Genomic DNA, 11,943 nt, shown 5'->3' with positions numbered 1-11,943 from the left:
TCCCAGCTCAATATTATCTTACTGAGCCGGCCCTTGGGGGCTACACCGTCATTGTTAAAGTTTACATGTTTATATTTACAAAGTCCCTACTCATTATTGCATAATGACCCGGCCGTTGGGGGCTACACTGCTTGAAGTTTTTATGAGCATCAGGAAGTTACAAGTCCCAGGTTGCTGCAAGCATGACAACCCGGCACTTGGGGGCTACATATGTGGAATACTCAATTCTGACTAGTGATTGACATGAACAACCTGGAATTCTTCAAGATTGTGATATTTATATTGAAGCAAGTCTTAAGCTATTGCTATGCTATCTTCTTAAGACTTGGGGGCTACAAGTGATAGGCATATAAGAGGTATATTTTCAAGCTGGATGTTAACTACAAGTATGACCCGGTGCTATCAATATTTATAAACTGGTGATCTTGGCAATGATAAACTGGCAAGTTCTACATCCTTAAACCGGCTGAAGATCAGATGAGTATTTCAAGGACCAATATTATTTTTAAGCATTGGGAGCTGAGTCAAAGGAGTTATTCTTTACAATATATTTTCTATGACAAACCAATGTCAGCAAGTTGATTATGAAGCTGGCCTATTAAACCGGATTTTCTAGAAGAAGGAAGTGACAAGGACTTAAGGATGATCAGAGTCAGTTTAACATGGATAAATCCAAATTAAACTGGGGGCTAATGTCGGGGATATACCCCGCGGTATGACCCGGCTGGAGTTGTAAACCGGCTGGGACTTGGTAAACCGGTGGATGGTAAACCGGTGGAGAGTCAAGACAGATGGCTAAGACAGACGGTAAACCGACTGGTGGTAAACCGACAGACAATTAAGACAGATGGCTAAGACAGACGGTAAACCGGTGAGTGTTAAACCGGCAGACAATGTTAAACTGGCAGACAATGTTAAACCGGCAGACAATGTTAAACCGGCAGACGTTAAGAAGCCCAGGAAGGGAAGTCAAAATAGTTTAAGTTAAAGTCCGAGTTGGACTCCACATGTAACCCGCCCCTTCAACATATATAAGGAGGGGCAGGGCTCCCCAAAGGGGGAGAAGCAAGAAACAATATCTAGGGCTAGACACAACTAGAGGAGAGCCGGTTTACAGCGACTCCCTCGTGATGATAATGAGATCTAGCCTCAAACAGCATGTAGGGTTTTTACCGGATGATGTTTCTCGGGGCCCGAAGCTGTCTAAACCCATGTCTTGTGTTGCGTCTCCCGATTCCGCTCAACCCCTCTCAAGCTACCACATAGATGCGTTGGCCTCGCGACTAAGTCCTGACACTAAGGACATCTGACATGTTAATTCCACGACACTCTCCCTCTCCCTCTCCCTCGCCCTCGCCCTCGCCCTCGCGGTGGACGTGCAGTAGTTCAATCAGTGTCAGATTGCCAGAAGCATATTGTACTGTAGTATCATCATTGTTGGACCTTCCGAAGAGGCGAAGAGCCAAGTGCAAGGTTCACACGAGTACGAACTGTTGAACCTCCCGAACAGGCAAAGAGCCAAGCGCAAGGTTTTATAGGAGTTGTCGTCCTAGTAGGAGTGTACTACAACTATAGCGAATGATGCTACTGTATGATGCCGCCATGTCACGTATATCCAAAGTTGTGCCACCTTTTTTCTCAAAGAGCGTGTTGGAGCCCGTGCAACAACCACACAAGTTTCATGTACACATAACACATTTACTAGTAATAAATTCTAAAGGACAAATGCCAGTATGCCACACAAGTTCATCTCCAATTCATGTGATAAATTTGTGCACGACTAGTCTACATATATTCACAGCGCTACCATTCACAGTTACCGTACTCCACTTACACGTTATAGATGGGCTACATGCATGTCCTCCTCCAGGTTCCAGACCCAGGTGTTCTTCATGGATGGCACGATCCATAGCGGTGGGCAACGGGAATCATTGTGGCTGCTTTCTAGTTCGGTTCCACACGATGGAGACTCATCCAAGCTGAAGCGGCATAAATCAGGGATAGCGTGTCCTAGCATGTCGTTCATCCGGCAGTGCGCAATAAAGACACAACCATGCTTCACGAATGGCAGGCCTTCCGTGTCGTGCACGGAAGGTGGCATCCGCTTCACAATGGGGTAGCTGTCCCCGATGAAAAGCGAGTACTCTCCAAGAGTGTTTCTCGGCATCCACGTAGCATCACAGGGGTTGAACTTGGCGCCGTTCATCTGGTACACGCGGCATCCCAGATCTGGACACATGGTGACGTACATAGTCAAGGTCCATGCATAATAATGTTGTGCTCAAATATGGCGGTCAGTAATACTGTGTAGCAAATAGTACTACTCTGGTATAGAGGAAGTAAAATAACCGGCTTATTATATATAGCCACTCTTGGCTACATGGATGAGATAGTAAGACATGGAAAAACAAAAATGGTGGCAGCTAGTGGGTTCAAGTCTTCAAGGGCCTAGCTAGCTATATGCATCCTCCAAGGTAAAAAGTACTCCTACTAGTACTACTAAGTATACTACTAGTACAACAATGAAAGAGAAGGCGAGAGGGTTAAAAAATGGAATACCTGGGTAGATGGTGACGGTCCGATCGTGGTAGATTGTGTGACCATGTTGCACATCAGTGGTACCATGGGTAACGACTGCTAAGATAGTTGATCCCAATATGCCAAAGTCAGCTACAAGGTTCCAGCTTAGACCGAATCGCGGATGCAAATGCACATCCAGGATCGGCGATCTTATTTTTATCGGGGGATGACTGGTCCCTGCAAAATAATGGAGTACCGTTAGGGATGCAAATGATGGTTTGTGCATTCCGTTTGTAATCTCCCATACCGTAGGATGGCAACCAGATGAAACAAGTCCCCTGGCTTGTCACCACGAAGATGCGACCTAGATGGCGCATGGCGTCTTCGAACGTGTAGGGGTACAAATCTGTCGCCGCCAACATGCGCTAGCCTCTACTGTTACCGCATCTTGCATTGATGGCAATCCTTATGTCGAACACCGCGATGAGATAGTAATCGTCGTAGCCGCGTCGCTTTGTCGGCGGGTCCGCAATTGCTATCTTCTTCAATCTCATGTAGGCATCATCATACGTATTCAAGCCCAGCCAGTCCGGAAGGCCGATCCCAATGGTGGAGAAGGGGTCTACCGAAACGGCCGCACTGTTGTGGATGTTGTGCAAAATGATGGTGGTGTCCGGCCGGAGGTATGCAAGCCAATCTTCGTTGGCACCGACCCAGACCTATATATAAGACGGTGGGCAGCAGAGAAATTACGGGATGGAAATGGAATAACTAAGTACTACCTGATCAAACTCCATTACTGACCTGCTCATCGGACAAAATCCGACTACCTCTCAACGTCGGCAACTCTAGCGGAGTCAACGTGCAACCATGGCCAGGGAGCGGTGGACTGTTCGAAGGATTGTCCCATAGAAGAACCTTATCCTCGAGGACGCATGGAAGACCAACAAGCATGGCCTTTTCCCAAGCCTGTTTAAGCAACGACTTGAAAAAGTTGGTGCAGGAAGCACCGAGTCTTGCGGCGGTGAGGACGTTGGAGCGGCATGCGATTTCTCCCAGAGGATCGTCGTCCAAGTTCCAGCCCCGATGAGGGAGTCCTGGACTGGGGGGTGTCCGGACAGCCGGACTATCATTATCCGCCGGACTCCAAGACTACGAAGATACAAGATTGAAGACTCCGTCCCGTGTCCGGATGGGCCTTTCCTTGGTGTGGAAGGCAAGCTTGGCAATACGGATATGTAGATTTCCTACCATTGTAACCGACTCTGTGTAACCCTAGCCTCCTCCGGTGTCTATATAAACCGGAGGGCTTTAGTCCGTAGGACAACATACATTACAACAATCATACCATAGGCTAGCTTCTAGGGTTTAGCCTCCTTGATCTCGTGGTAGATCTACTCTTGTATTACCCATATCATCAATATTAATCAAGCAGGACGTAGGGTTTTACCTCCATCGAGAGGGCCCGTACTTGGGTAAAACATCGTGTCCCTTGTCTCCTGTTAGCATCCGCCTAGACGCACAGTTCGGGACCCCCTACCCGAGATCCGCCGGTTTTGACACCGACATTGGTGCTTTCATTGAGAGTTCCTCTGTGTCGTCACCGATAGGCTTGATGGCATCTTCAACCAACAACGCTGTCCAGGGTGAGACTTTTCTCCCCGGACAGATCTTCGTATTCGGCGGCTTCGCACTGTGGGCCAATTCACTTGGCCATCTGGAGCAGATCGAAAGCTACGCCCCTGGCCGTCAGGTCAGATTCGGAAGCTTAAACTTCACGGCCGCTGTCCGCGGAGACTTGATCTTCGACGGACTCGAGCCACAGCCAAGCGCGCCGCACTGTGACGACGGGCATGATCTAGCTCTGCCACCGAATAGTGCCTTGGTGGCCGCACCCAGATCCGCTCCGGCCATTAGCCCGGAGCCGATCGCCCATATCGAGGGCCGGTGGATAGACGCCGCCCTGGGGGCTTCAACATCCACGGCGATGGAGCCGAACACTGATCTTGTCCCCTGCGAAACTCGTGATTCCGAGGCGCCGGACTCCTCGCCGGACTCCGAACCTCCCGCGCCCCTACCAATCGATCCGGATTGGGCGCCGGTTATGGAATTCACCGCCGTGGACATCTTTCAATACTCGCCTTTTGGCGATATCCTGAATTCACTAAAGCACCTCTCGTTATCAGGAGAGTCCTGGCCGGACTATGGCCAGGATGGCTGGGGTATGGACGACGAAGAAATTCAGAGCCCACCCACCACCCACTTTGTAGCCACTGTCGATGATCTAACCGACATGCTAGACTACGACTCCGACGACATCAACGCTATGGACGACGATGCCGGAGACGAACAGGAACCAGCGCCTACAGGGCACTGGAAGACCACCTCGTCATACGACATATATATGGTGGACACCCCAAAAGACGGGGATGGCGAAGAAGCAGCGGAGGCAGACTCTCTAAAGAAACAGCCCAAACGCCGACGTCAGCGGCGCCGCTCTAAATCCCGCCACAACAAGAATGGAGATTCCGGCACAGGAGATAATAATACTCCAGAGAGTGCCGAAGACAATCCCCTCCAGCAAGACTCAGCGCAGGAGGATGTAGAAGCAAGCCCTCATGAGAGGGCGGCAGACGAAGAGGTTGAGGATCATAACTATATGCCTCCCTCCGAAGACAAAGCAAGCCTCAACGATGATGAATTCGTCGTACCTGAGGATCCAGTCGAACAAGAGCGCTTCAAGCGCAGGCTTATCGCCACAGCAAACAGCCTAAAGAAAAAGCAGCAACAGCTCCAAGCTGATCAAGACCTGCTGGCCGATCGATGGACCGAGGTCCTCGCGGCCGAAGAGTATAAACTCGAACGCCCCTCCAAAAGTTACCCAAGACGCAAGCTGCTCCCCCGATTAGAGGAGGAAGCATACATACCTCCATCACCAGCGCACGATATGGCTGACCGACCACCCCGTGGTCGTGACAGAGAGGCATCCAGGCCCCCAGCCAAGACCGTACCCCGGCATCGCTCCAAGAGTACGAAGCCAAGAGGGAACGCGCCGGACTTGCGAGACATATTGGAGGACAAGGCAAGGCAATCCAGATCCATCTACGGATCATGTGGGTGCCCCACGACCCACGACGAATACCGTCGCGCCGGATACAATAACCCCGGCCGGGCCGAACACAACAGACAGCGCTCTCTCGAGCTGCGTTGCGATATCGCTCAATACAGGGGCGCCGCACACCCTCTATGCTTCACTGACGAAGTAATGGATCATCAGATCCCCGAAGGGTTTAAACCCGTAAACATCGAATCTTACGATGGCACAATAGACCCCGCGGTTTGGATCGAAGACTATCTTCTCCACATCCATATGGCCCGCGGTGATGATCTCCATGCCATCAAGTATCTCCCACTCAAGCTTAAAGGACCAGCTCGGCATTGGCTAAACAGCTTGCCCGCAGAGTCAATTGGGTGCTGGGAAGACCTGGAAGCCGCATTCCTCGACAACTTCCAGGGCACGTATGTGCGACCACCAGACGCCGATGACCTAAGCCACATTATTCAGCAGCCAGACGAATCGGCCAGACAATTCTGGACACGGTTCTTGACAAAGAAAAATCAAATCGTCGACTGTCCGGATGCAGAGGCCCTTGCAGCCTTCAAACATAACATCCGGGACGAATGGCTAGCCCGGCACCTGGGGTAGGAAAAGCCGAAATCCATGGCAGCCCTCACATCGTTAATGACCCACTTTTGCATGGGAGAGGACAGCTGGCTAGCCCGTAGCAACAACCTCCGCAAAAATTTTGGCAGTCCGGATACAAAGGACAACAACGGCAGGTCACGTCGAAACAAAAACAAGCGCCGCATTAACGGCGACGATAAGGAGGATACGACAGTCAATGCCGGATTCAGAGGCTCTAAATCCGGTCAGCGGAAGAAGCCATTTAAAAGAACCACTCCGGGTCCGTCCAATCTGGACCGAATACTCGACCGCTTATGCCAGATACATGGCACCTCTGAAAAGCCAGCTAACCACACTAATAGAGATTGCTGGGTGTTCAAGCAGGCCGGCAAGTTAATTACCGAAAACAATGACAAGGGGCTAAACAGCGACGACCAGGAAGAGACCCAACCGCCGAACAACAGAGGACAGAAGGGTTTCCCCCCGCAAGTGCGGACGGTGAATATGATATACGCGACCCACATACCCAAGAGGGAGAGGAAACGCGCACTAAGGGACGTCTATGCGATGGAGCCAGTCGCCCCAAAGTTCAATCCATGGTCCTCTTGTCCGATCACTTTCGATCGAAGAGACCATCCGACCAGCATACGCCATGGCGGATTCGCCGCATTGGTTTTAGACCCAATCGTCGATGGATTTCACCTCACGAGAGTCCTGATGGACGGCGGCAGTAGCCTGAACCTGCTTTATCAGGATACAGTGCGCAAAATGGGCATAGACCCATCAAGGATTAAACCTACAAAGACAACCTTTAAAGGTGTCATCCCAGGAGTGGAAGCCAACTGTACAGGCTCAGTCACACTGGAAGTGGTCTTCGGATCCCCGGATAATTTCCGGAGCGAAGAGTTAATCTTCGACATAGTCCCGTTTCGCAGCGGCTATCACGCTCTGCTCGGACGAACCGCGTTTGCAAAATTCAACGCAGTGCCTCATTATGCATACCTAAAGCTCAAGATGCCAGGCCCTCGTGGAGTCATCACGGTCAATGGGAATACGGAACGCTCTCTCCGAACGGAGGAACATACAGCGGCTCTCGCGGCAGAAGTACGGAGCAGCCTTCTAAGGCAATTCTCAAGTCCGGCAGTTAAAAGGCCGGATATAGCAAAGCACGCCCGGAGCAATGCCAACCCAGACCACCTGGCGCGATTAGAGCACGCGTAGCAATGCGGCCCCAACCCTCGCCCGCACATGATCGCAAGAATAACACTCCGCGTACATCATTACGCTTTGGAGATACCATGGGCGCAGGGAAAGGGGCACGATCACAATGGACCCAGAGTGCGGCTCAACCACACCAGGGGCTCGCAAGTGCGCCCCCCTTATTTTCTTTTTCATTTTACTACTTTGTGTACACAGGACTCCGTTAAGCAGAAGCCCTGTCCGGTGGCGAACCTGCCGAACTCATGATGCAACAGTCAGGGATTAAAGAAGGCCGCGACGAACATTCAGGTGGTCTCAATTACGAGCATTAAATTCGATTATATACACCAAGTCTGCAGCTCATCCCTGGAGGGGGGACATGTTTATTTAGTCCAAATCCCTTGCTTACCGCACTATTTGTATCAGTCCGCTCTACTAGCAGACTTTCTTTCATAAATAATGCAGCACCTTTTTATTGCAATTGCATTATCTCTTATATATATGTTCATTACATGACATCTTGCACCCGTATATTTTGGTACGGCCGAATACGCCAGGGGCTTCTATTCCCCCAAATTATGGTGTGATAAAGTCCGAACACTTTCACAAGTGCGGCACCCCGAACTTATAGCATTATATGAATCGGCTCCGAATCATGTCTTGGGTCAATAGTTGGGTTTGCCCGGCTCCCACGTTTTGGTGCCTTACGTTCCGTTCTGTCGGCTAAGGTGGCACTGGGAGAACCACTGCGATTGCGCCCCGGTTGAGCCGGGCGAGCGCCTCAGTGGAGAAAGCTAAAACTGACTGGCATGATAAGGCGAGAGACTGGTCGCTGTTCGAGAGGTTTTTTTCGGGTCCTTAAAGACTCACGCCGCTTCGAGCGAAGTTCCGGATAATGTCCGACGAAGGCGTGGATAGCGCCCCGGATTCGGTCTTCTGAATACCAAGGGCTTCGCCGAAATTTAAAATTATAGAATTCTATGGCTAAGTGAGAGTGTTCAACCATTATAAGTCCGGTTGCCTTGTTCGTCGTGTTGAGCGCCTCCCTAGATGGACCCAAAAATGGGAACAAGAGTGCTCAAGTTTATCCCGAACACCCCAGCACTTGTGGCTTGGGGGCTGAAGCCAACGACTTGCCATCTCTCAGATTTTACAAACGGCCGCACATAAGGTAATATTTTAAATTAAACAAGCGTTGCTCATGGCACAAATGAACGAAGTTCTCAGCGCACAGGATAAATACATAGCGAGTTCACTCAAAGATTACATTTCGAGAGCACTCATCTGCAATATCGCAGGCTCCCTTCAGGACAATTTTATAATACTTCTCCGGCGTGCGATACTCCCTGCCCTGTGGCGGTGGGTCCGTGAGAAGCTTCTCCGCATCCAACTTGCCACAGTGCACCTTTGTGCGGGCAAGGGCCCGACGAGCGCCTTCAATACAGGCGGAGCGCTTGATGACCTCCACCCAGGGGCATGCATCCACTAGCTGCCGCACGAGGCCAAAGTAGCTCCCAGGGATGGCCTGTCCAGGCCACAGCCGGACTATGAGGCCCTTCATGGCCTCCTCAGCTACCTTGTGGAGTTCGACCAGCTGCTTCAGCTGGTCGCTTGGGGGCACTGGATGGCCGGCCTCAGCGTACTGAGACCAGAAGACCTTCTCCGTCGAGCTCCCCTCCTCGCCACGATAGAATGCGGCGGCATCAGACGCACTATGCGGCAGATCTGCAAACGCCCCTGGAGAGCTCCGAATGCGGGTAAGTGTCAGGTAGTTCACATTAACATGCCTGCTTTGCATGAAAAATGCCTTACCCGCCGCTATCTTCTTTATGTCCTCAACCTCCTGAAGGGCCTTATGGGCCTCGGCCTTGGCGGACTTGGCACTTTCGAGAGCCGAGGCAAGCTCGGACTCTCGAGTCCTGGAGTCACGCTCCAAACTCTCATGCTTTTCCATGAGAGCCTGGAGCTCTTGCCGAACTTCCGCCACCCGTGCCTCTTGCTTTTCTCGCTCAGCCCGTTCCGCGGCCGCACTGCGTTCGGCCGCGGACATAGCATCCTTCAGGGCTGCCACCTCTTTAGTGGCCCCTGCAATACACATATTATCCTTGTTTATTTTATTGCAACCGAAATCCTTTTCTGTAAGGTACTAATTCAAAGTGGTGTTACTCACCTTCTTTTTCCTCGAGCTGCCTCTTGGCATGGCCGAGTTCCTGCTCGGACCGCTTGAGATCCTTCTTCAGCACATCGACCTCCGCCGTTAGTGCGGCAGAGGTCAGCAGCGCAGCCTGCAAACCCATATTGACATATTTTAGGCAACCCTACGTATATCTTGTTAGATCCTCAGTCCGGCTTTTCTTTCCGAACACCGAACTGAGCATCAGGGGCTACTTTCAATGCGGTATTACGTTACATAATTTTAACTTCTTACCTCAAAGCCTGTTAGAAGGCTGCTGCAGGCTTCGGTCAGCCCGCTCTTAGCAAGCTGGACCTTTTCAATCACCGCACTCATGATAGTGCGGTGTTCTTCCTTGATGGAAGCGCCTTTAAGCACCTCCAACAGGTTATCCGGCGCCTCCGGTTGGACGGAGGCCGCCGGCGTCACAGTCCTGCTCTTCTTTCGAAGGGGCCGCTTGCCGGACTCTAGAACCACTGCGGGTTCCGATGTAGAGTCCGGCACAAAGTCCAGGAGGCTGCCTGATGGCGCCTCCGGAGCCTCCTCCTGATGGGTCCCTCTCTAGGATCCCACCTCGGCGTCTTCGCCCCGGGGGGTAGTGGCGGTCGGAAGTGAGTCCACATCCGACGGGGCCAATGACCCGCTTGATGAAGCGGGAAGATCATCATCGGCCGGACTATGGACAGAACGCGGCATTAGAAGGACACTACGCGACATAAAAGAAATTACACATCAAGGATCCGGATACTTACGATCTTGCCGGACGCCTGGCCCTTGGAGGCCACTCATCTTCGCCAACGCTGGTGTTGGCGAAACTGTCCGGGGGGATAGTTCTCCCCCTCTTGGACCCTTCGGCCTCCCCGATTGGGGAAGCCTTCCTCTTCTTCTCTCCCTCCTCCGGGAGAGAATACTCCTCCTCCTCGTCTTCGGGGGAGGAGTACGCGTCGTCATCAGACGCCTAATTGCGGGAACTCTTTCAAGTCCCCGCGGCCACCTTCTTGGCCTTCTTCTCTGGCACCACATGCGGTGCCGGAACCAGCAGCCCTGTTAAGCGGGCGTCCACTGGGTCTTCTGGCATGGGAGCCGGGCTGATAAGCAGCTTGGCCTTCTCCATCCATTCCTGTCAAAGGAAGAGGCAGAATGAAACCCCACTAAAAGTTAATTTAATTATCACAAGTGTCCCGTGATGGGGTTGAATCACTTACCTCGTCAGTTGGATACTGCGAGCTGAATCCGCGATCTTCCATTGCGGATGCGGGGGCTTCGGCGCCCTTGAACAGCACCCTCCAGGCGCCTTCGTATGTTGTATCGAAGAGCCCGCTTAGCGCCTGGTGCTGTTCCGGATTGAACTCCCACAAATTGAATGCCTGTTCTTGGCATGGGAGAATCCGCCGGATGAGCATGACTTGGACCACGTCGACAAGCCTGAGCTTATTGCTCACCATCTTCTTGATGCAGGCTCGGAGTCCCGTCACCTCCACCGGATTGCCCCACTGCAAGCCCTTCTCTTTCCAGGAGGTGAGCTGCGTGGGGATCCCAGATCTAAACTCGGGGGCCGCCGCCCATGTGGGCTTGCGCGGCTCGGTGATGTAGAACCACCCCGATTGCCACCCCTTGACGGAGTCCACAAAGGCCCCTTCGAGCCATGGGACGTTGGGCAATTCGCGCAACATGGCACCTCCGCATTTCGCTTGCGTGCCCTTCACAACCTTCGGCTTGACGTTGAAGGTCTTGAGCCACAGGCCGAAGTGGGGCCGGATGCAGAGGAAGGCCTCACACACGACGATAAACACCGAGATGTTGAGGATGAAGTTCGGCGCCAGATCATGGAAATCCAGGCCGTAGTAAAACATGAGCCCCCGGACGAATGGCTGGAGCGGAAAGCCCAGTCCGCGGAGGAAGTGGGGGAGGAAGACGACCCTCTCATGAGGCCCAGGGGTAGGGATGACCTGCCCCTCGTCAGGCAGCCGATGCGCGATATCGCTGGAAAGGTATCCGGCGCTGCGCAGCTTGGTGATGTCCTCCTCCTTAGCGGTGGAGGCTAACCATTTACCTCCCGCTCCGGACATATTCGGAGAAGGTCGAGGCGAGATGCGCAAGCTTGGGCGTTGGAGCTTGAGTGCGCGGAGATGGATAAGCAAAGGAGGAAGAAGGCGTAGGTGAGAAGGTGAATCCTTATCCCTTATATATAGGCGGACGAAAACTATGCGTCCCCCACCGGCCTGGTAAAACTCGCTTATCTCCCAAGCGCCACCATCAATGGCGCGGTTGGGTTACCCACGTCCGTATTGATGAGGATCCCGGAATAAGGGGAACACGATCTCTGCTTCGATAAGACGTGCCAAGGAAACCGCTTCGCTAAACG

Source organism: Triticum aestivum, chromosome 5B, assembly GCF_018294505.1.
Source record: "Triticum aestivum cultivar Chinese Spring chromosome 5B, IWGSC CS RefSeq v2.1, whole genome shotgun sequence".
NCBI classification, from domain to species: domain Eukaryota; kingdom Viridiplantae; phylum Streptophyta; class Magnoliopsida; order Poales; family Poaceae; genus Triticum; species Triticum aestivum.
Note: the sequence above shows the minus strand (reverse complement) of the source record.